The sequence below is a fragment of the Ixodes scapularis genome, unplaced genomic scaffold, assembly GCF_016920785.2.
Source record: "Ixodes scapularis isolate PalLabHiFi unplaced genomic scaffold, ASM1692078v2 PGA_scaffold3__209_contigs__length_174095766, whole genome shotgun sequence".
In the NCBI taxonomy this organism is placed as follows: Eukaryota; Metazoa; Arthropoda; class Arachnida; order Ixodida; family Ixodidae; genus Ixodes; species Ixodes scapularis.
In genome coordinates, this window is record NW_024609868.1 from 157,019,444 (window position 1) to 157,042,935 (window position 23,492).

The following is a 23,492-nucleotide window of genomic DNA, read 5'->3' on the forward strand; positions in this document are numbered from 1 at the left end:
GGCTGTCATCTGGCAGCCGCCGGGCCAAAGTCGCCAAACAAGTGACACAGTTAGGCTTCGCTTCCCGATAGTTCGGCTGTCATCTGGCAGCCGCCGGGCCAAAGTCGCCAAACAAGTGACACAGTTAGGCTTCGCTTCCCGATAGTTCGGCTGTCATCTGGCAGCCGCCGGGCCAAAGTCGCCAAACAAGTGACACAGTTAGGCTTCGCTTCCCGATAGTTCGGCTGTCATCTGGCAGCCGCCGGGCCAAAGTCGCCAAACAAGTGACACAGTTAGGCTTCGCTTCCCGATAGTTCGGCTGTCATCTGGCAGCCGCCGGGCCAAAGTCGCCAAAGAAGTGACACAGTTAGGCTTCGCTTCCCGATAGTTCGGCTGTCATCTGGCAGCCGCCGGGCCAAGATTGCCAAACAAGTGACACAGTTAGGCTTCGCTTCCCGATAGTTCGGCTGTCATCTGGCAGCCGCCGGGCCAAAGTCGCCAAACAAGTGTCAAAGTTAGGCTTCGCTTCCCGATAGTTCGGCTGTCATTTGGCAGCCGCAGGGCCAAAGTCGCGAAACAAGTGCCAAAGTTAGGCTTCGCTTCCCGATACTTCGGCTGTCATCTGGCAGCCGGCGGGCCAAAGTCACCAAACAAGTGCCAAAGCTAGGCTTCGCTTCCCGATAGTTCGGCTGTCATCTGGCAGCCGCCGGGCCAAAGTCGCCAAACAAGTGCCAAAGCTAGGCTTCGCTTCCCGATAGTTCGGCTGTCATCTGGCATCCGCCGGGCCAAAGTCGCCAAACAAGTGTCAAAGTTAGGCTTCGCTTCCCGATAGTTCGGCTGTCATTTGGCAGCCGCAGGGCCAAAGTCGCGAAACAAGTGCCAAAGTTAGGCTTCGCTTCCCGATACTTCGGCTGTCATCTGGCAGCCGCCGGGCCAAAGTCACCAAACAAGTGCCAAAGCTAGGCTTCGCTTCCCGATAGTTCGGCTGTCATCTGGCAGCCGCCGGGCCAAAGTCGCCAAAGAAGTGACACAGTTAGGCTTCGCTTCCCGATAGTTCGGCTGTCATCTGGCAGCCGCCGGGCCAAAGTCGCCAAACAAGTGACACAGTTAGGCTTCGCTTCCCGATAGTTCGGCTGTCATCTGGCAGCCGCCGGGCCAGAGTCGCCAAACAAGTGACACAGTTAGGCTTCGCTTCCCGATAGTTCGGCTGTCATCTGGCAGCCGCCGGGCCAAAGTCGCCAAACAAGTGACACAGTTAGGCTTCGCTTCCCGATAGTTCGGCTGTCATCTGGCAGCCGCCGGGCCAAAGTCGCCAAACAAGTGACACAGTTAGGCTTCGCTTCCCGATAGTTCGGCTGTCATCTGGCAGCCGCCGGGCCAAAGTCGCCAAACAAGTGACACAGTTAGGCTTCGCTTCCCGATAGTTCGGCTGTCATCTGGCAGCCGCCGGGCCAAAGTCGCCAAACAAGTGACACAGTTAGGCTTCGCTTCCCGATAGTTCGGCTGTCATCTGGCAGCCGCCGGGCCAAAGTCGCCAAAGAAGTGACACAGTTAGGCTTCGCTTCCCGATAGTTCGGCTGTCATCTGGCAGCCGCCGGGCCAAGATTGCCAAACAAGTGACACAGTTAGGCTTCGCTTCCCGATAGTTCGGCTGTCATCTGGCAGCCGCCGGGCCAAAGTCGCCAAACAAGTGTCAAAGTTAGGCTTCGCTTCCCGATAGTTCGGCTGTCATTTGGCAGCCGCAGGGCCAAAGTCGCGAAACAAGTGCCAAAGTTAGGCTTCGCTTCCCGATACTTCGGCTGTCATCTGGCAGCCGGCGGGCCAAAGTCACCAAACAAGTGCCAAAGCTAGGCTTCGCTTTCCGATAGTTCGGCTGTCATCTGGCAGCCGCCGGGCCAAAGTCGCCAAACAAGTGTCAAAGTTAGGCTTCGCTTCCCGATAGCTCGGCTGTCATTTGGCAGCCGCAGGGCCAAAGTCGCCAAACAAGTGCCAAAGCTAGGCTTCGCTTCCCGATAGTTCGGCTGTCATCTGGCAGCCGCCGGGCCAAAGTCGCCAAACAAGTGCCAAAGCTAGGCTTCGCTTCCCGATGTTCGGCTGTCATTTGGCAGCCGCTGGGCCAAAGTCGCGAAACAAGTGCGAAAGTTAGGCTTCGCTTCCCGATACTTCGGCTGTCATCTGGCAGCCGCCGGGCCAAAGTCACCAAACAAGTGCCAAAGCTAGGCTTCGCTTCCCGATAGTTCGGCTGTCATCTGGCAGCCGCCGGGCCAAAGTCGCCAAACAAGTGACACAGTTAGGCTTCGCTTCCCGATAGTTCGGCTGTCATCTGGCAGCCGCCGGGCCAAAGTCGCCAAACAAGTGACACAGTTAGGCTTCGCTTCCCGATAGTTCGGCTGTCATATGGCAGGCGCCGGCCCAGAGTCGCCAAACAAGTGACACAGTTAGGCTTTGCTTCCCGATAGTTCGGCTGTCATCTGGCAGCCGCCGGGCCAAAGTCGCCAAACAAGTGACACAGTTAGGCTTCGCTTCCCGATAGTTCGGCTGTCATCTGGCAGCCGCCGGGCCAAAGTCGCCAAACAAGTGACACAGTTAGGCTTCGCTTCCCGATAGTTCGGCTGTCATCTGGCAGCCGCCGGGCCAGAGTCGCCAAACAAGTGACACAGTTAGGCTTCGCTTCCCGATAGTTGGGCTGTCATCTGGCAGCCGCCGGGCCAAAGTCGCCAAACAAGTGACACAGTTAGGCTTCGCTTCCCGATAGTTCGGCTGTCATCTGGCAGCCGCCGGGCCAAAGTCGCCAAACAAGTGACACAGTTAGGCTTCGCTTCCCGATAGTTCGGCTGTCATCTGGCAGCCGCCGGGCCAAAGTCGCCAAACAAGTGACACAGTTAGGCTTCGCTTCCCGATAGTTCGGCTGTCATCTGGCAGCCGCCGGGCCAAAGTCGCCAAACAAGTGACACAGTTAGGCTTCGCTTCCCGATAGTTCGGCTGTCATCTGGCAGCCGCCGGGCCAAAGTCGCCAAACAAGTGACACAGTTAGGCTTCGCTTCCCGATAGTTCGGCTGTCATCTGGCAGCCGCCGGGCCAAAGTCGCCAAACAAGTGACACAGTTAGGCTTCGCTTCCCGATAGTTCGGCTGTCATCTGGCAGCCGCCGGGCCAAAGTCGCCAAACAAGTGACACAGTTAGGCTTCGCTTCCCGATAGTTCGGCTGTCATCTGGCAGCCGCCGGGCCAAGATTGCCAAACAAGTGACACAGTTAGGCTTCGCTTCCCGATAGTTCGGCTGTCATCTGGCAGCCGCCGGGCCAAAGTCGCCAAACAAGTGTCAAAGTTAGGCTTCGCTTCCCGATAGTTCGGCTGTCATTTGGCAGCCGCAGGGCCAAAGTCGCGAAACAAGTGCCAAAGTTAGGCTTCGCTTCCCGATAGTTCGGCTGTCATCTGGCAGCCGCCGAGCCAAAGTCGCCAAACAAGTGACACAGTTAGGCTTCGCTTCCCGATAGTTCGGCTGTCATCTGGCAGCCGCCGGGCCAAAGTCGCCAAACAAGTGACACAGTTAGGCTTCGCTTCCCGATAGTTCGGCTCTCATCTGGCAGCCGCCGGGCCAAAGTCGCCAAACAAGTGACACAGTTAGGCTTCGCTTCCCGATAGTTCGGCTGTCATCTGGCAGCCGCCGGGCCAAAGTCGCCAAACAAGTGACACAGTTAGGCTTCGCTTCCCGATAGTTCGGCTGTCATCTGGCAGCCGCCGGGCCAAAGTCGCCAAACAAGTGACACAGTTAGGCTTCGCTTCCCGATAGTTCGGCTGTCATCTGGCAGCCGCCGGGCCAAAATCGCCAAACAAGTGTCAAAGTTAGGCTTCGCTTCCCGATAGTTCGGCTGTCATTTGGCAGCCGCAGGGCCAAAGTCGCGAAAAAAGTGCCAAAGTTAGGCTTCGCTTCCCGATACTTCGGCTGTCATCTGGCAGCCGCCGGGCCAAAGTCACCAAACAAGTGCCAAAGCTAGGCTTCGCTTCCCGATAGTTCGGCTGTCATCCGGCAGCCGCCGGGCCAAAGTCGCCAAACAAGTGTCAAACTTACCCAGGCAGCACACGATATTGGGCCAACATTGGAATTGATGGGACAAAGAACGGCCCAACAATGGCCCAACTGAGCCATGTGTTTACCAATATTGGAATTACCTGGGCCAATAATGGACTATCATAGCCAATGTTTTTCCAATATTGGTGATGCACTGGAATAAGCTGTCCAATATTGGACTGTGAAAGCCAATGGCTTGCCAATATTGGATAAATGCTGGCATAACCTGTCCAATATTGGACTGCCAAAGCCAATGGTTTTCCAATATTGGATATATGCTGGCATAAGTTATCCAATATTGGACTGCCAAAGCCAATGGCTTTCCAATATTGGATATATACTGGCATAACCTGTTCAATATTGGACTGTCAAAGTCAATTGTTTTCCAATATTGGATATATGCCGGCATAAGTTATCCAATATTGGACTGTCAAAGCCGATAGGTTTCCGATATTGGATATATGCTGGCATAAACTGTACAATATTGGACTGTCAGAGCCAATGGCTTTCCAATATTGGATACATGCCAGCATTAGCTGTCCAATATTGGACTGTCAAAGCCAACAGCTTTCCTATATTGGATATACGCCGGCATAACCTGTACAATATTGAACTTTAAGAGCCAATGTGTTTCCGATATTGAATATACGTTGGCTTAAGCTGGTTAATATTAAACTGTCAAAGCCAAGAGTTTTCTAATATTGGTGATGTCTTGGTATAGGCTGGTCAATATTGGTACTGCCATAACCAATGGCTTATCGATATTTACGTCGCCTAGGCTATAGACCCGCGAACCTCTTTTTTGCATTGCAGAAATAGGAAATTGGAAAAGAGTCATTCATGAGCTCGCTCGGGCGAGAATTTTATTTAGCCAACTTCATGGGGCGTACGTCGCCGGCGCTTTATAACCGCAATCACAAATACGTCCTTAGCTGCCTATATGACTATTGCAGTTTTTTTGCTGGCTGCTCTCCATTCGCATTGCCTTACCTCGGCGTTGACAACTTAACTCCGTTTTTTTAGATTTAAGTATTTTTGTCTTTTCCAATATATTTTTATATATACGTAGCGTTAACGTTTTCTCTTTGTCCGTGCCCCTGTCATGTTTGTATTTCTTTCTGCGTGCTCTATTTTTTTATATTTAATGATTCTGTGCATATTTAGTCATTGTCGACGCAGGTGTCAACAAACATAAAGCCGCCGCTTACGCTGCAACCGAAGTGACTCTCAGTTTTACGAGAGTATATCGCGATATAAAGTCATATATTAAACTCGAGTGAAGTCTCGAGAGGGTTGCTTCGACTGCCAGTGCACATGTCATCAGGGTAGGCAGAGCAACGACGTAGCTATCGCGACGCGAGAGCACACTGCGCCTCGATGTGGCCGGCCGCGCTCGCTCTGCGGAAATGTGAGCGTGGGACTCTCGAGCCCCGTTAGCTTACTGAAGCTGCTAGACCCTACTTTGTTGTCGCGAATCATTTGCCCTTCGAACGGTCGCGAAGCCGTTGCGCTCGGAGTACCCTACCCAGCATCTTTCAGAAACCGTTCGCGCAGCATCGCAACCCTCTGTCGGCGAGCGTGGGCGATTCATCGTGTGCTGCAATTCGGACGATGTGCTGCTCGGGCTGTCTTTTATGTGTAACTCTTTCGTAAAACAATTTGAAGTTTAAAAACGCGAACCTAACAGCGTACAAACAGTTTTAAATTTATTGATAAAAAATATATTTATATACTTATAGATATATTTGTGTACATCGAGCGCAAAAAATAGTCGCGCTTAGTTCTTCATTACATTATATTATATATTTATATATTATTATATTTACGTTATACGACGTAAAACATACTGTCTTCAAACTTGCCCCGTTTAGAACCACTTTTGGGCTGGAGAGCGTCTTTAGAAGTTCAAAAGCTGACCTTCAAAGAGCTGTCCTGTTAAATCGGTATTGACAGCAGGGTAGACGCTATGCGTGTTTAAGGCCAATCGTGTCTCCGGTTATGGTCACTTGACTACGGTCTCGAAGCTGGTGATAAGGCAGAGCACGGAACCTGCCTAAAGCCCAAGGTCACGCATAACATCTACTGCACTATCAACCTTGGGTAGAAGTGACAAATTCTCTCGCTGCGTTCATTGTTGAGATGCCCCTGGAGATTAGCCTTTTGTAAGCGCACCCCACCCCCGTTCTGGCCTGCTTGCTTTGTCCTCCTTCTCTTTTTTTCTCTCTCCCTAAGCTGAAGGCGCGGTAGACGGTCCGTACTCGCCGGACCAATGAACCGTACACGTTTTATCGCTTGAGTTCGCTCTCTGTGCGCGGGTAACGGCAGAAGCGTGATCACGTGGTTTGACGGATGACGCATTAGCCGTTGAAAAACTCGGAATGCCTGCGTCGCGAAGACCGGACCTAGTTTCGCGTGTGACGCGGCCTGCGGGGTGCGGGCCCGCTGTGGATTTCGCTTCTGTGGTAAATGGTATCTCGTTCGAAAAGTCCCACCCGTGTCGATTTCTTCATAGAAGCCCAAGACATTCTTGTGAATCGTTTAGTGTTCGGTTCGGCAAATGGCAGCGTGTGCTACATCGTGTTGAATCTTCACGGATCACTTCCTTCTGGTTTTTGTGTTTGAGGGGTTTTTGTGCAGTGCCCGTGTTTACATATATGTCGGATTACATCTTTCAAGTCCGGTATTTTCAAAGTAAGTGCGCTGCAACCTACTTGGTGATCATTGTCCGCTCTTGTATGGGTAATCTTCCGGATAACCTCTAGACTTGGGCAGGGCCTATCTCCTGGCAGCCGTTAGAATAAGTTTCCCGCAATCTTACCGACAGTCGCCTGCCATTATCTGTCTGAAATAATGTCACAACTGCAGGTAGAATGCTGACTTTTTTATTCTCCGTGCGTTTCGCGAAAACACGTTTCGTGGCCACCTTTTCGTCGACATTTTTGTTTCATCGACACGCGTTACGCGAATTGCGCGCTGTGGGGGCATTTCGTCGTGCGTGTATTCCTGAGGCGCAACGTTTCCTTGACATGCATTACGCGAATTGCACGCTGTAGGGGCATTTCAACGCAAGTGTATTCCTGAGGCGCGTGCTCACCGAACCAGCCCACCCTTTCACGCCGCTTCATGCCAAGTCTGAAGCTGTTCATTGCAAAAAAACAAAAAAGAAAAGAGGGAAAAAGATGTATTTTGAGTTTTTTTTATGAAACATCGCGTGTTGATGAAACGATCTGTCTATGAAATGTCGTTCGATGAACTGATTGCACCGCCAATGAAGGGCGAATAGCGGTAGAATTTGGGGGAAAAAATTCTTCCAGCTGCCGGGAGACTGGACACTCCACAATAATTACCCCGGTTTGTGTTTACTTTGCAATCTTCTTAGTTGTATCACAGTTGAATAGTACCTCTTCACATATTACAAATTGCTGATTTTGTGCCTGTCTACAGAATAAGCTGTGTGTAATAAACTTTTTGAAGATTTTAAAACAATCCCTTGTGTCTGTCTACCTTCCTTTTTGCAAACAACTTGGTGAATGCACTTGCAAAGAGCTGGGCGAGTGCAACGATGGCCAAAAATCAGCATAACGGCCAACATTGGATCGGGTCGCCCTTCCAGTGTTGTCCATTATTACGCCGGTTTTCGCCAATGTGGGAGCACCTTGGCTGGAACCATGGTTTAGCAATGGCCCAACATTGGCACCAATGATTGGGCCGACATTGGCTGGAACGATGGCTGAACAGTGGCCCAACATTGGCGCCAATCACTGGGCCAACGTTGGAAAGGGTAGCGCTTCCAATATTGTCCAATATTGCGGCCGGTCTTTGCCAATGTTAGGCCAACGTCGGACCGACATTGGTGTGCTGCCTGGGTAGGCTTCGCTTCCCGATAGTTCGGCTGTCATTTGGCAGCCGCAGGGCCAAAGTCGCCAAACAAGTGCCAAAGCTAGGCTTCGCTTCCCGATAGTTCGGCTGTCATCTGGCAGCCGCCGGGCCAAAGTCGCCAAACAAGTGCCAAAGCTAGGCTTCGCTTCCCGATAGTTCGGCTGTCATTTGGCAGCCACTGGGCCAAAGTCGCGAAACAAGTGCCAAAGTTAGGCTTCGCTTCCCGATACTTCGGCTGTCATCTGGCAGCCGCCGGGCCAAAGTCACCAAACAAGTGCCAAAGCTAGGCTTCGCTTCCCGATAGTTCGGCTGTCATCTGGCAGCCGCCGGGCCAAAGTCGCCAAACAAGTGACACAGTTAGGCTTCGCTTCCCGATAGTTCGGCTGTCATCTGGCAGCCGCCGGGCCAAAGTCGCCAAACAAGTGACACAGTTAGGCTTCGCTTCCCGATAGTTCGGCTGTCATCTGGCAGCCGCCGTGCCAGAGTCGCCAAACAAGTGACACAGTTAGGCTTCGCTTTCCGATAGTTCGGCTGTCATCTGGCAGCCGCCGGGCCAAAGTCGCCAAACAAGTGACACAGTTAGGCTTCGCTTCCCTATAGTTCGGCTGTCGTCTGGCAGCCGCCGGGCCAAAGTCGCCAAACAAGTGACACAGTTAGGCTTCGCTTCCGTATAGTTCGGCTGTCATCTGGCAGCCGCCGGGCCAAAGTCGCCAAACAAGTGACACAGTTAGGCTTCGCTTCCCGATAGTTCGGCTGTCATCTGGCAGCCGCCGAGCCAAAGTCGCCAAACAAGTGACACAGTTAGGCTTCGCTTCCCGATAGTTCGGCTGTCATCTGGCAGCCGCCGGGCCAAAGTCGCCAAACAAGTGACACAGTTAGGCTTCGCTTCCCGATAGTTCGGCAGTCATCTGGCAGCCGCCGGGCCAAAGTCGCCAAACAAGTGACACAGTTAGGCTTCGCTTCCCGATAGTTCGGCTGTCATCTGGCAGCCGCCGGGCCAAAGTCGCCAAACAAGTGACACAGTTAGGCTTCGCTTCCCGATAGTTCGGCTGTCATCTGGCAGCCGCCGGGCCAAAGTCGCCAAACAAGTGACACAGTTAGGCTTCGCTTCCCGATAGTTCGGCTGTCATCTGGCAGCCGCCGGGCCAAAATCGCCAAACAAGTGTCAAAGTTAGGCTTCGCTTCCCGATAGTTCGGCTGTCATTTGGCAGCCGCAGGGCCAAAGTCGCGAAACAAGTGCCAAAGTTAGGCTTCGCTTCCCGATACTTCGGCTGTCATCTGGCAGCCGCCGGGCCAAAGTCACCAAACAAGTGCCAAAGCTAGGCTTCGCTTCCCGATAGTTCGGCTGTCATCCGGCAGCCGCCGGGCCAAAGTCGCCAAACAAGTGTCAAACTTAGGCTTCGCTTCCCGATAGTTCGGCTGTCATTTGGCAGCCGCAGGGCCAAAGTCGCCAAACAAGTGCCAAAGCTAGGCTTCGCTTCCCGATAGTTCGGCTGTCATCTGGCAGCCGCCGGGCCAAAGTCGCCAAACAAGTGCCAAAGCTAGGCTTCGCTTCCCGATAGTTCGGCTGTCATTTGGCAGCCACTGGGCCAAAGTCGCGAAACAAGTGCCAAAGTTAGGCTTCGCTTCCCGATACTTCGGCTGTCATCTGGCAGCCGCCGGGCCAAAGTCACCAAACAAGTGCCAAAGCTAGGCTTCGCTTCCCGATAGTTCGGCTGTCATCTGGCAGCCGCCGGGCCAAAGTCGCCAAACAAGTGACACAGTTAGGCTTCGCTTCCCGATAGTTCGGCTGTCATCTGGCAGCCGCCGGGCCAAAGTCGCCAAACAAGTGACACAGTTAGGCTTCGCTTCCCGATAGTTCGGCTGTCATCTGGCAGCCGCCGTGCCAGAGTCGCCAAACAAGTGACACAGTTAGGCTTCGCTTTCCGATAGTTCGGCTGTCATCTGGCAGCCGCCGGGCCAAAGTCGCCAAACAAGTGACACAGTTAGGCTTCGCTTCCCTATAGTTCGGCTGTCGTCTGGCAGCCGCCGGGCCAAAGTCGCCAAACAAGTGACACAGTTAGGCTTCGCTTCCGTATAGTTCGGCTGTCATCTGGCAGCCGCCGGGCCAAAGTCGCCAAACAAGTGACACAGTTAGGCTTCGCTTCCCGATAGTTTGGCTGTCATCTTGCAGCCGCCGAGCCAAAGTCGACAAACAAGTGACACAGTTAGGCTTCGCTTCCCGATAGTTCGGCTGTCATGTGGCAGCCGCCGGGCCAAAGTCGCCAAACAAGTGACACAGTTAGGCTTCGCTTCCCGATAGTTCGGCTGTCATCTGGCAGCCGCCGGGCCAAAGTCGCCAAACAAGTGACACAGTTAGGCTTCGCTTCCCGATAGTTCGGCTGTCATCTGGCAGCCGCCGGGCCAAAGTCGCCAAACAAGTGACACAGTTAGGCTTCGCTTCCCGATAGTTCGGCTGTCATCTGGCAGCCGCCGGGCCAAAGTCGCCAAACAAGTGACACAGTTAGGCTTCGCTTCCCGATAGTTCGGCTGTCATCTGGCAGCCGCCGGGCCAAAGTCGCCAAACAAGTGACACAGTTAGACTTCGCTTCCCGATAGTTCGGCTGTCATCTGGCAGCCGCCGGGCCAAAGTCGCCAAACAAGTGACACAGTTAGGCTTCGCTTCCCGATAGTTCGGCTGTCATCTGGCAGCCGCCGGGCCAAAGTCGCCAAACAAGTGACACAGTTAGGCTTCGCTTCCCGATAGTTCGGCTGTCATCTGGCAGCCGCCGGGCCAAAGTCGCCAAACAAGTGACACAGTTAGGCTTCGCTTCCCGATAGTTCGGCTGTCATCTGGCAGCCGCCGGGCCAGAGTCGCCAAACAAGTGACACAGTTAGGCTTCGCTTCCCGATAGTTCGGCTGTCATCTGGCAGCCGCCGGGCCAAAGTCGCCAAACAAGTGACACAGTTAGGCTTCGCTTCCCGATAGTTCGGCTGTCATCTGGCAGCCGCCGGACCAAAGTCGCCAAACAAGTGACACAGTTAGGCTTCGCTTCCCGATAGTTCGGCTGTCATCTGGCAGCCGCCGGGCCAAAGTCGCCAAACAAGTGACACAGTTAGGCTTCGCTTCCCTATAGTTCGGCTGTCATCTGGCAGCCGCCGGGCCAAAGTCGCCAAACAAGTGACACAGTTAGGCTTCGCTTCCCGATAGTTCGGCTGTCATCTGGCACCCGCCGGGCCAAAGTCGCCAAACAAGTGACACAGTTAGGCTTCGCTTCCCGATAGTTCGGCTGTCATCTGGCAGCCGCCGGGCCAAAGTCGCCAAACAAGTGACACAGTTAGGCTTCGCTTCCCGATAGTTCGGCTGTCATCTCGCAGCCGCCGGGCCAAAGTCGCCAAACAAGTGACACAGTTAGGCTTCGCTTCCCGATAGTTCGGCTGTCATCTGGCAGCCACCGGGCCAAGATTGCCAAACAAGTGACACAGTTAGGCTTCGCTTCCCGATAGTTCGGCTGTCATCTGGCAGCCGCCGGGCCAAAGTCGCCAAACAAGTGTCAAAGTTAGGCTTCGCTTCCCGATAGTTCGGCTGTCATTTGGCAGCCGCAGGGCCAAAGTCGCGAAACAAGTGCCAAAGTAAGGCTTCGCTTCAAGATACTTCGGCTGTCATCTGGCAGCCGGCGGGCCAAAGTCACCAAACAAGTGCCAAAGCTAGGCTTCGCTTCCCGATAGTTCGGCTGTCATCTGGCAGCCGCCGGGCCAAAGTCGCCAAACAAGTGTCAAAGTTAGGCTTCGCTTCCCGATAGCTCGGCTGTCATTTGGCAGCCGCAGGGCCAAAGTCGCCAAACAAGTGCCAAAGCTAGGCTTCGCTTCCCGATAGTTCGGCTGTCATCTGGCAGCCGCCGGGCCAAAGTCGCCAAACAAGTGCCAAAGCTAGGCTTCGCTTCCCGATAGTTCGGCTGTCATTTGGCAGCCGCTGGGCCAAAGTCGCGAAACAAGTGCCAAAGTTAGGCTTCGCTTCCCGATACTTCGGCTGTCATCTGGCAGCCGCCGGGCCAAAGTCACCAAACAAGTGCCAAAGCTAGGCTTCGCTTCCCGATAGTTCGGCTGTCATCTGGCAGCCGCCGGGCCAAAGTCGCCAAACAAGTGACACAGTTAGGCTTCGCTTCCCGATAGTTCGGCTGTCATCTGGCAGCCGCCGGGCCAAAGTCGCCAAACAAGTGACACAGTTAGGCTTCGCTTCCCGATAGTTCGGCTGTCATCTGGCAGCCGCCGGGCCAGAGTCGCCAAACAAGTGACACAGTTAGGCTTTGCTTCCCGATAGTTCGGCTGTCATCTGGCAGCCGCCGGGCCAAAGTCGCCAAACAAGTGACACAGTTAGGCTTCGCTTCCCGATAGTTCGGCTGTCATCTGGCAGCCGCCGGGCCAAAGTCGCCAAACAAGTGACACTGTTTGGCTTCGCTTCCCGATAGTTCGGCTGTCATCTGGCAGCCGCCGTGCCAGAGTCGCCAAACAAGTGACACAGTTAGGCTTCGCTTTCCGATAGTTCGGCTGTCATCTGGCAGCCGCCGGGCCAAAGTCGCCAAACAAGTGACACAGTTAGGCTTCGCTTCCCGATAGTTCGGCTGTCGTCTGGCAGCCGCCGGGCCAAAGTCGCCAAACAAGTGACACAGTTAGGCTTCGCTTCCGTATAGTTCGGCTGTCATCTGGCAGCCGCCGGGCCAAAGTCGCCAAACAAGTGACACAGTTAGGCTTCGCTTCCCGATAGTTCGGCTGTCATCTGGCAGCCGCCGAGCCAAAGTCGACAAACAAGTGACACAGTTAGGCTTCGCTTCCCGATAGTTCGGCTGTCATGTGGCAGCCGCCGGGCCAAAGTCGCCAAACAAGTGACACAGTTAGGCTTCGCTTCCCGATAGTTCGGCTGTCATCTGGCAGCCGCCGGGCCAAAGTCGCCAAACAAGTGACACAGTTAGGCTTCGCTTCCCGATAGTTCGGCTGTCATCTGGCAGCCGCCGGGCCAAAGTCGCCAAACAAGTGACACAGTTAGGCTTCGCTTCCCGATAGTTCGGCTGTCATCTGGCAGCCGCCGGGCCAAAGTCGCCAAACAAGTGACACAGTTAGGCTTCGCTTCCCGATAGTTCGGCTGTCATCTGGCAGCCGCCGGGCCAAAGTCGCCAAACAAGTGACACAGTTAGGCTTCGCTTCCCGATAGTTCGGCTGACATCTGGCAGCCGCCGGGCCAAAGTCGCCAAACAAGTGACACAGTTAGGCTTCGCTTCCCGATAGTTCGGCTGTCATCTGGCAGCCGCCGAGCCAAAGTCGCCAAACAAGTGACACAGTTAGGCTTCGCTTCCCGATAGTTCGGCTGTCATCTGGCAGCCGCCGGGCCAAAGTCGCCAAACAAGTGACACAGTTAGGCTTCGCTTCCCGATAGTTCGGCTGTCATCTGGCAGCCACCGGGCCAGAGTCGCCAAACAAGTGACACAGTTAGGCTTCGCTTCCCGATAGTTCGGCTGTCATCTGGCAGCCGCCGGGCCAAAGTCGCCAAACAAGTGACACAGTTAGGCTTCGCTTCCCGATAGTTCGGCTGTCATCTGGCAGCCGCCGGGCCAAAGTTGCCAAACAAGTGACACAGTTAGGCTTCGCTTCCCGATAGTTCGGCTGTCATCTGGCAGCCGCCGGGCCAAAGTCGCCAAACAAGTGACACAGTTAGGCTTCGCTTCCCGATCGTTCGGCTGTCATCTGGCAGCCGCCGGGCCAAAGTCGCCAAACAAGTGACACAGTTAGGCTTCGCTTCCCGATAGTTCGGCTGTCATCTGGCAGCCGCCGGGCCAGAGTCGCCAAACAAGTGACACAGTTAGGCTTCGCTTCCCGATAGTTCGGCTGTCATCTGGCAGCCGCCGGGCCAAAGTCGCCAAACAAGTGACACAGTTAGGCTTCGCTTCCCGATAGTTCGGCTGTCATCTGGCAGCCGCCGGACCAAAGTCGCCAAACAAGTGACACAGTTAGGCTTCGCTTCCCGATAGTTCGGCTGTCATCTGGCAGCCGCCGGGCCAAAGTCGCCAAACAAGTGACACAGTTAGGCTTCGCTTCCCTATAGTTCGGCTGTCATTTGGCAGCCGCCGGGCCAAAGTCGCCAAACAAGTGACACAGTTAGGCTTCGCTTCCCGATAGTTCGGCTGTCATTTGGCAGCCGCCGGGCCAAAGTCGCCAAACAAGTGACACAGTTAGGCTTCGCTTCCCGATAGTTCGGCTGTCATCTGGCACCCGCCGGGCCAAAGTCGCCAAACAAGTGACACAGTTAGGCTTCGCTTCCCGATAGTTCGGCTGTCATCTGGCAGCCGCCGGGCCAAAGTCGCCAAACAAGTGACACAGTTAGGCTTCGCTTCCCGATAGTTCGGCTGTCATCTGGCAGCCGCCGGGCCAAAGTCGCCAAACAAGTGACACAGTTAGGCTTCGCTTCCCGATAGTTCGGCTGTCATCTGGCAGCCACCGGGCCAAGATTGCCAAAGAAGTGACACAGTTAGGCTTCGCTTCCCGATAGTTCGGCTGTCATCTGGCAGCCGCCGGGCCAAAGTCGCCAAACAAGTGTCAAAGTTAGGCTTCGCTTCCCGATAGTTCGGCTGTCATTTGGCAGCCGCAGGGCCAAAGTCGCGAAACAAGTGCCAAAGTTAGGCTTCGCTTCAAGATACTTCGGCTGTCATCTGGCAGCCGGCGGGCCAAAGTCACCAAACAAGTGCCAAAGCTAGGCTTCGCTTCCCGATAGTTCGGCTGTCATCTGGCAGCCGCCGGGCCAAAGTCGCCAAACAAGTGTCAAAGTAAGGCTTCGCTTCCCGATAGCTCGGCTGTCATTTGGCAGCCGCAGGGCCAAAGTCGCCAAACAAGTGCCAAAGCTAGGCTTCGCTTCCCGATAGTTCGGCTGTCATCTGGCAGCCGCCGGGCCAAAGTCGCCAAACAAGTGCCAAAGCTAGGCTTCGCTTCCCGATAGTTCGGCTGTCATTTGGCAGCCGCTGGGCCAAAGTCGCGAAACAAGTGCCAAAGTTAGGCTTCGCTTCCCGATACTTCGGCTGTCATCTGGCAGCCGCCGGGCCAAAGTCACCAAACAAGTGCCAAAGCTAGGCTTCGCTTCCCGATAGTTCGGCTGTCATCTGGCAGCCGCCGGGCCAAAGTCGCCAAACAAGTGACACAGTTAGGCTTCGCTTCCCGATAGTTCGGCTGTCATCTGGCAGCCGCCGGGCCAAAGTCGCCAAACAAGTGACACAGTTAGGCTTCGCTTCCCGATAGTTCGGCTGTCATCTGGCAGCCGCCGGGCCAGAGTCGCCAAACAAGTGACACAGTTAGGCTTTGCTTCCCGATAGTTCGGCTGTCATCTGGCAGCCGCCGGGCCAAAGTCGCCAAACAAGTGACACAGTTAGGCTTCGCTTCCCGATAGTTCGGCTGTCATCTGGCAGCCGCCGGGCCAAAGTCGCCAAACAAGTGACACAGTTTGGCTTCGCTTCCCGATAGTTCGGCTGTCATCTGGCAGCCGCCGTGCCAGAGTCGCCAAACAAGTGACACAGTTAGGCTTCGCTTTCCGATAGTTCGGCTGTCATCTGCCAGCCGCCGGGCCAAAGTCGCCAAACAAGTGACACAGTTAGGCTTCGCTTCCCGATAGTTCGGCTGTCGTCTGGCAGCCGCCGGGCCAAAGTCGCCAAACAAGTGACACAGTTAGGCTTCGCTTCCGTATAGTTCGGCTGTCATCTGGCAGCCGCCGGGCCAAAGTCGCCAAACAAGTGACACAGTTAGGCTTCGCTTCCCGATAGTTCGGCTGTCATCTGGCAGCCGCCGAGCCAAAGTCGACAAACAAGTGACACAGTTAGGCTTCGCTTCCCGATAGTTCGGCTGTCATGTGGCAGCCGCCGGGCCAAAGTCGCCAAACAAGTGACACAGTTAGGCTTCGCTTCCCGATAGTTCGGCTGTCATCTGGCAGCCGCCGGGCCAAAGTCGCCAAACAAGTGACACAGTTAGGCTTCGCTTCCCGATAGTTCGGCTGTCATCTGGCAGCCGCCGGGCCAAAGTCGCCAAACAAGTGACACAGTTAGGCTTCGCTTCCCGATAGTTCGGCTGTCATCTGGCAGCCGCCGGGCCAAAGTCGCCAAACAAGTGACACAGTTAGGCTTCGCTTCCCGATAGTTCGGCTGTCATCTGGCAGCCGCCGGGCCAAAGTCGCCAAACAAGTGACACAGTTAGGCTTCGCTTCCCGATAGTTCGGCTGACATCTGGCAGCCGCCGGGCCAAAGTCGCCAAACAAGTGACACAGTTAGGCTTCGCTTCCCGATAGTTCGGCTGTCATCTGGCAGCCGCCGGGCCAAAGTCGCCAAACAAGTGACACAGTTAGGCTTCGCTTCCCGATAGTTCGGCTGTCATCTGGCAGCCGCCGGGCCAAAGTCGCCAAACAAGTGACACAGTTAGGCTTCGCTTCCCGATAGTTCGGCTGTCATCTGGCAGCCGCCGGGCCAAAGTCGCCAAACAAGTGACACAGTTAGGCTTCGCTTCCCGATAGTTCGGCTGACATCTGGCTGCCGCCGGGCCAAAGTCGCCAAACAAGTGACACAGTTAGGCTTCGCTTCCCGATAGTTCGGCTGTCATCTGGCAGCCGCCGAGCCAAAGTCGCCAAACAAGTGACACAGTTAGGCTTCGCTTCCCGATAGTTCGGCTGTCATCTGGCAGCCGCCGGGCCAAAGTCGCCAAACAAGTGACACAGTTAGGCTTCGCTTCCCGATAGTTCGGCTGTCATCTGGCAACCACCGGGCCAGAGTCGCCAAACAAGTGACACAGTTAGGCTTCGCTTCCCGATAGTTCGGCTGTCATCTGGCAGCCGCCGGGCCAAAGTCGCCAAACAAGTGACACAGTTAGGCTTCGCTTCCCGATAGTTCGGCTGTCATCTGGCAGCCGCCGGGCCAAAGTCGCCAAACAAGTGACACAGTTAGGCTTCGCTTCCCGATAGTTCGGCTGTCATCTGGCAGCCGCCGGGCCAAAGTCGCCATACAAGTGACACAGTTAGGCTTCGCTTCCCGATAGTTCGGCTGTCATCTGGCAGCCGCCGGGCCAAAGTCGCCAAACAAGTGACACTGTTAGGCTTCGCTTCCCGATAGTTCGGCTGTCATCTGGCAGCCGCCGGGCCAAAGTCGCCAAACAAGTGACACAGTTAGGCTTCGCTTCCCGATAGTTCGGCTGTCATCTGGCAGCCGCCGGGCCAGAGTCGCCAAACAAGTGACACAGTTAGGCTTCGCTTCCCGATAGTTCGGCTGTCATCTGGCAGCCGCCGGGCCAAAGTCGCCAAACAAGTGACACAGTTAGGCTTCGCTTCCCGATAGTTCGGCTGTCATCTGGCAGCCGCCGGGCCAAAGTCGCCAAACAAGTGACACAGTTAGGCTTCGCTTCCCGATAGTTCGGCTGTCATCTGGCAGCCGCCGGGCCAAAGTCGCCAAACAAGTGACACAGCTAGGCTTCGCTTCCGGATAGTTCGGCTGTCATCTGGCAGCCGCCGGGCCAAAGTCGCCAAACAAGTGACACAGTTAGGCTTCGCTTCCCGATAGTTCGGCTGTCATCTGGCAGCCGCCGGGCCAAAGTCGCCAAACAAGTGACACAGTTAGGCTTCGCTTCCCGATAGTTCGGCTGTCATCTGGCAGCCGCCGGGCCAAAGTCGCCAAACAAGTGACACAGTTAGGCTTCGCTTCCCGATAGTTCGGCTGTCATCTGGCAGCCGCCGGGCCAAAGTCGCCAAACAAGTGACACAGTTAGGCTTCGCTTCCCGATAGTTCGGCTGTCATCTGGCAGCCGCCGGGCCAAGATTGCCAAACAAGTGACACAGTTAGGCTTCGCTTCCCGATAGTTCGGCTGTCATCTGGCAGCCGCCGGGCCAAAGTCGCCAAACAAGTGTCAAAGTTAGGCTTCGCTTCCCGATAGTTCGGCTGACATTTGGCAGCCGCAGGGCCAAAGTCGCGAAACAAGTGCCAAAGTTAGGCTTCGCTTCAAGATACTTCGGCTGTCATCTGGCAGCCGGCGGGCCAAAGTCACCAAACAAGTGCCAAAGCTAGGCTTCGCTTCCCGATAGTTCGGCTGTCATCTGGCAGCCGCCGGGCCAAAGTCGCCAAACAAGTTTCAAAGTTAGGCTTCGCTTCCCGATAGCTCGGCTGTCATTTGGCAGCCGCAGGGCCAAAGTCGCCAAACAAGTGCCAAAGCTAGGCTTCGCTTCCCGATAGTTCGGCTGTCATCTGGCAACCGCCGGGCCAAAGTCGCCAAACAAGTGCCAAAGCTAGGCTTCGCTTCCCGATAGTTCGGCTGTCATTTGGCAGCCGCTGGGCCAAAGTCGCGAAACAAGTGCCAAAGTTAGGCTTCGCTTCCCGATACTTCGGCTGTCATCTGGCAGCCGCCGAGCCAAAGTCGCCAAACAAGTGACACAGTTAGGCTTCGCTTCCCGATAGTTCGGCTGTCATCTGGCAGCCGCCGGGCCAAAGTCGCCAAACAAGTGACACAGTTAGGCTTCGCTTCCCGATAGTTCGGCTGTCATCTGGCAGCCACCGGGCCAGAGTCGCCAAACAAGTGACACAGTTAGGCTTCGCTTCCCGATAGTTCGGCTGTCATCTGGCAGCCGCCGGGCCAAAGTCGCCAAACAAGTGACACAGTTAGGCTTCGCTTCCCGATAGTTCGGCTGTCATCTGGCAGCCGCCGGGCCAAAGTCGCCAAACAAGTGACACAGTTGGGCTTCCCTTCCCGATAGTTCGGCTGTCATCTGGCAGCCGCCGGGCCAAAGTCGCCAAACAAGTGACACAGTTAGGCTTCGCTTCCCGATAGTTCGGCTGTCATCTGGCAGCCGCCGGGCCAAAGTCGCCAAACAAGTGACACAGTTAGGCTTCGCTTCCCGATAGTTCGGCTGTCATCTGGCAGCCGCCGGGCCAAAGTCGCCAAACAAGTGACACAGTTAGGCTTCGCTTCCCGATAGTTCGGCTGTCATCTGGCAGCCGCCGGGCCAGAGTCGCCAAACAAGTGACACAGTTAGGCTTCGCTTCCCGATAGTTCGGCTGTCATCTGGCAGCCGCCGGGCCAAAGTCGCCAAACAAGTGACACAGTTAGGCTTCGCTTCCCGATAGTTCGGCTGTCATCTGGCAGCCGCCGGGCCAAAGTCGCCAAACAAGTGACACAGTTAGGCTTCGCTTCCCGATAGTTCGGCTGTCATCTGGCAGCCGCCGGGCCAAAGTCGCCAAACAAGTGACACAGTTAGGCTTCGCTTCCCGATAGTTCGGCTGTCATCTGGCAGCCGCCGGGCCAAAGTCGCCAAACAAGTGACACAGTTAGGCTTCGCTTCCCGATAGTTCGGCTGTCATCTGGCACCCGCCGGGCCAAAGTCGCCAAACAAGGGCCAAAGCTAGGCTTCGCTTCCCGATAGTTCGGCTGTCATTTGGCAGCCGCTGGGCCAAAGTCGCGAAACAAGTGCCAAAGTTAGGCTTCGCTTCCCGATACTTCGGCTGTCATCTGGCAGCCGCCGGGCCAAAGTCACCAAACAAGTGCCAAAGCTAGGCTTCGCTTCCCGATAGTTCGGCTGTCATCTGGCAGCCGCCGGGCCAAAGTCGCCAAACAAGTGACACAGTTAGGCTTCGCTTCCGGATAGTTCGGCTGTCATCTGGCAGCCGCCGGGCCAAAGTCGCCAAACAAGTGACACAGTTAGGCTTCGCTTCCCGATAGTTCGGCTGTCATCTGGCAGCCGCCGGGCCAAAGTCGCCAAACAAGTGACACAGTTAGGCTTCGCTTCCCGATAGTTCGGCTGTCATCTGGCAGCCGCCGGGCCAAAGTCGCCAAACAAGTGACACAGTTAGGCTTCGCTTCCCGATAGTTCGGCTGTCATCTGGCAGCCGCCGGGCCAAAGTCGCCAAACAAGTGACACAGTTAGGCTTCGCTTCCCGATAGTTCGGCTGTCATCTGGCAGCCGCCGGGCCAAGATTGCCAAACAAGTGACACAGTTAGGCTTCGCTTCCCGATAGTTCGGCTGTCATCTGGCAGCCGCCGGGCCAAAGTCGCCAAACAAGTGTCAAAGTTAGGCTTCGCTTCCCGATAGTTCGGCTGACATTTGGCAGCCGCAGGGCCAAAGTCGCGAAACAAGTGCCAAAGTTAGGCTTCGCTTCAAGATACTTCGGCTGTCATCTGGCAGCCGGCGGGCCAAAGTCACCAAACAAGTGCCAAAGCTAGGCTTCGCTTCCCGATAGTTCGGCTGTCATCTGGCAGCCGCCGGGCCAAAGTCGCCAAACAAGTGTCAAAGTTAGGCTTCGCTTCCCGATAGCTCGGCTGTCATTTGGCAGCCGCAGGGCCAAAGTCGCCAAACAAGTGCCAAAGCTAGGCTTCGCTTCCCGATAGTTCGGCTGTCATCTGGCAGCCGCCGGGCCAAAGTCGCCAAACAAGTGCCAAAGCTAGGCTTCGCTTCCCGATAGTTCGGCTGTCATTTGGCAGCCGCTGGGCCAAAGTCGCGAAACAAGTGCCAAAGTTAGGCTTCGCTTCCCGATACTTCGGCTGTCATCTGGCAGCCGCCGAGCCAAAGTCGCCAAACAAGTGACACAGTTAGGCTTCGCTTCCCGATAGTTCGGCTGTCATCTGGCAGCCGCCGGGCCAAAGTCGCCAAACAAGTGACACAGTTAGGCTTCGCTTCCCGATAGTTCGGCTGTCATCTGGCAGCCACCGGGCCAGAGTCGCCAAACAAGTGACACAGTTAGGCTTCGCTTCCCGATAGTTCGGCTGTCATCTGGCAGCCGCCGGGCCAAAGTCGCCAAACAAGTGACACAGTTAGGCTTCGCTTCCCGATAGTTCGGCTGTCATCTGGCAGCCGCCGGGCCAAAGTCGCCAAACAAGTGACACAGTTGGGCTTCCCTTCCCGATAGTTCGGCTGTCATCTGGCAGCCGCCGGGCCAAAGTCGCCAAACAAGTGACACAGTTAGGCTTCGCTTCCCGATAGTTCGGCTGTCATCTGGCAGCCGCCGGGCCAAAGTCGCCAAACAAGTGACGCAGTTAGGCTTCGCTTCCCGATAGTTCGGCTGTCATCTGGCAGCCGCCGGGCCAAAGTCGCCAAACAAGTGACACAGTTAGGCTTCGCTTCCCGATAGTTCGGCTGTCATCTGGCAGCCGCCGGGCCAGAGTCGCCAAACAAGTGACACAGTTAGGCTTCGCTTCCCGATAGTTCGGCTGTCATCTGGCAGCCGCCGGGCCAAAGTCGCCAAACAAGTGACACAGTTAGGCTTCGCTTCCCGATAGTTCGGCTGTCATCTGGCAGCCGCCGGGCCAAAGTCGCCAAACAAGTGACACAGTTAGGCTTCGCTTCCCGATAGTTCGGCTGTCATCTGGCAGCCGCCGGGCCAAAGTCGCCAAACAAGTGACACAGTTAGGCTTCGCTTCCCGATAGTTCGGCTGCCATCTGGCAGCCGCCGGGCCAAAGTCGCCAAACAAGTGACACAGTTAGGCTTCGCTTCCCGATAGTTCGGCTGTCATCTGGCAGCCGCCGGGCCAAAGTCGCCAAACAAGTGACACAGTTAGGCTTCGCTTCCCGATAGTTCGGCTGTCATCTGGCAGCCGCCGGGCCAAAAGTCGCCAAACAAGTGACACAGTTAGGCTTCGCTTCCCGATAGTTCGGCTGTCATCTGGCAGCCGCCGGGCCAAAGTCGCCAAACAAGTGACACAGTTAGGCTTCGCTTCCCGATAGTTCGGCTGTCATCTGGCAGCCGCCGGGCCAAAGTCGCCAAACAAGTGCCAAAGCTAGGCTTCGCTTCCCGATAGTTCGGCTGTCATTTGGCAGCCGCTGGGCCAAAGTCGCGAAACAAGTGCCAAAGTTAGGCTTCGCTTCCCGATACTTCGGCTGTCATCTGGCAGCCGCCGGGCCAAAGTCACCAAACAAGTGCCAAAGCTAGGCTTCGCTTCCCGATAGTTCGGCTGTCATCTGGCAGCCGCCGGGCCAAAGTCGCCAAACAAGTGACACAGTTAGGCTTCGCTTCCCGATAGTTCGGCTGTCATCTGGCAGCCGCCGAGCCAAAGTCGCCAAACAAGTGACACAGTTAGGCTTCGCTTCCCGATAGTTCGGCTGTCATCTGGCAGCCGCCGGGCCAAAGTCGCCAAACAAGTGACACAGTTAGGCTTCGCTTCCCGATAGTTCGGCTGTCATCTGGCAGCCGCCGGGCCAAAGTCGCCAAACAAGTGACACAGTTAGGCTTCGCTTCCCGATACTTCGGCTGTCATCTGGCAGCCGCCGGGCCAAAGTCACCAAACAAGTGCCAAAGCTAGGCTTCGCTTCCCGATAGTTCGGCTGTCATCTGGCAGCCGCCGGGCCAAAGTCGCCAAACAAGTGACACAGTTAGGCTTCGCTTCCCGATAGTTCGGCTGTCATCTGGCAGCCGCCGGGCCAAGATTGCCAAACAAGTGACACAGTTAGGCTTCGCTTCCCGATAGTTCGGCTGTCATCTGGCAGCCGCCGGGCCAAAGTCGCCAAACAAGTGTCAAAGTTAGGCTTCGCTTCCCGATAGTTCGGCTGTCATTTGGCAGCCGCAGGGCCAAAGTCGCGAAACAAGTGCCAAAGTTAGGCTTCGCTTCAAGATACTTCGGCTGTCATCTGGCAGCCGGCGGGCCAAAGTCACCAAACCAGTGCCAAAGCTAGGCTTCGCTTCCCGATAGTTCGGCTGTCATCTGGCAGCCGCCGGGCCAAAGTCGCCAAACAAGTGTCAAAGTTAGGCTTCGCTTCCCGATAGCTCGGCTGTCATTTGGCAGCCGCAGGGCCAAAGTCGCCAAACAAGTGCCAAAGCTAGGCTTCGCTTCCCGATAGTTCGGCTGTCATCTGGCAGCCGCCGAGCCAAAGTCGCCAAACAAGTGACACAGTTAGGCTTCGCTTCCCGATAGTTCGGCTGTCATCTGGCAGCCGCCGGGCCAAAGTCGCCAAACAAGTGACACAGTTAGGCTTCGCTTCCCGATAGTTCGGCTGTCATCTGGCAGCCGCCGGGCCAAAGTCGCCAAACAAGTGACACAGTTAGGCTTCGCTTCCCGATAGTTCGGCTGTCATCTGGCAGCCGCCGGGCCAAAGTCGCCAAACAAGTGACACAGTTAGGCTTCGCTTCCCGATAGTTCGGCTGTCATCTGGCAGCCGCCGGGCCAAAGTCGCCAAACAAGTGACACAGTTAGGCTTCGCTTCCCGATAGTTCGGCTGTCATCTGGCAGCCGCCAGGCCAAAATCGCCAAACAAGTGTCAAAGTTAGGCTTCGCTTCCCGATAGTTCGGCTGTCATTTGGCAGCCGCAGGGCCAAAGTCGCGAAACAAGTGCCAAAGTTAGGCTTCGCTTCCCGATACGTCGGCTGTCATCTGGCAGCTGCCGGGCCAAAGTCACCAAACAAGTGCCAAAGCTAGGCTTCGCTTCCCGATAGTTCGGCTGTCATCCGGCAGCCGCCGGGCCAAAGTCGCCAAACAAGTGTCAAAGTTAGGCTTCGCGTCGCGATAGTTCGGCTGTCATTTGGCAGCCGCAGGGCCAAAGTCGCCAAACAAGTGCCAAAGCTAGGCTTCGCTTCCCGATAGTTCGGCTGTCATCTG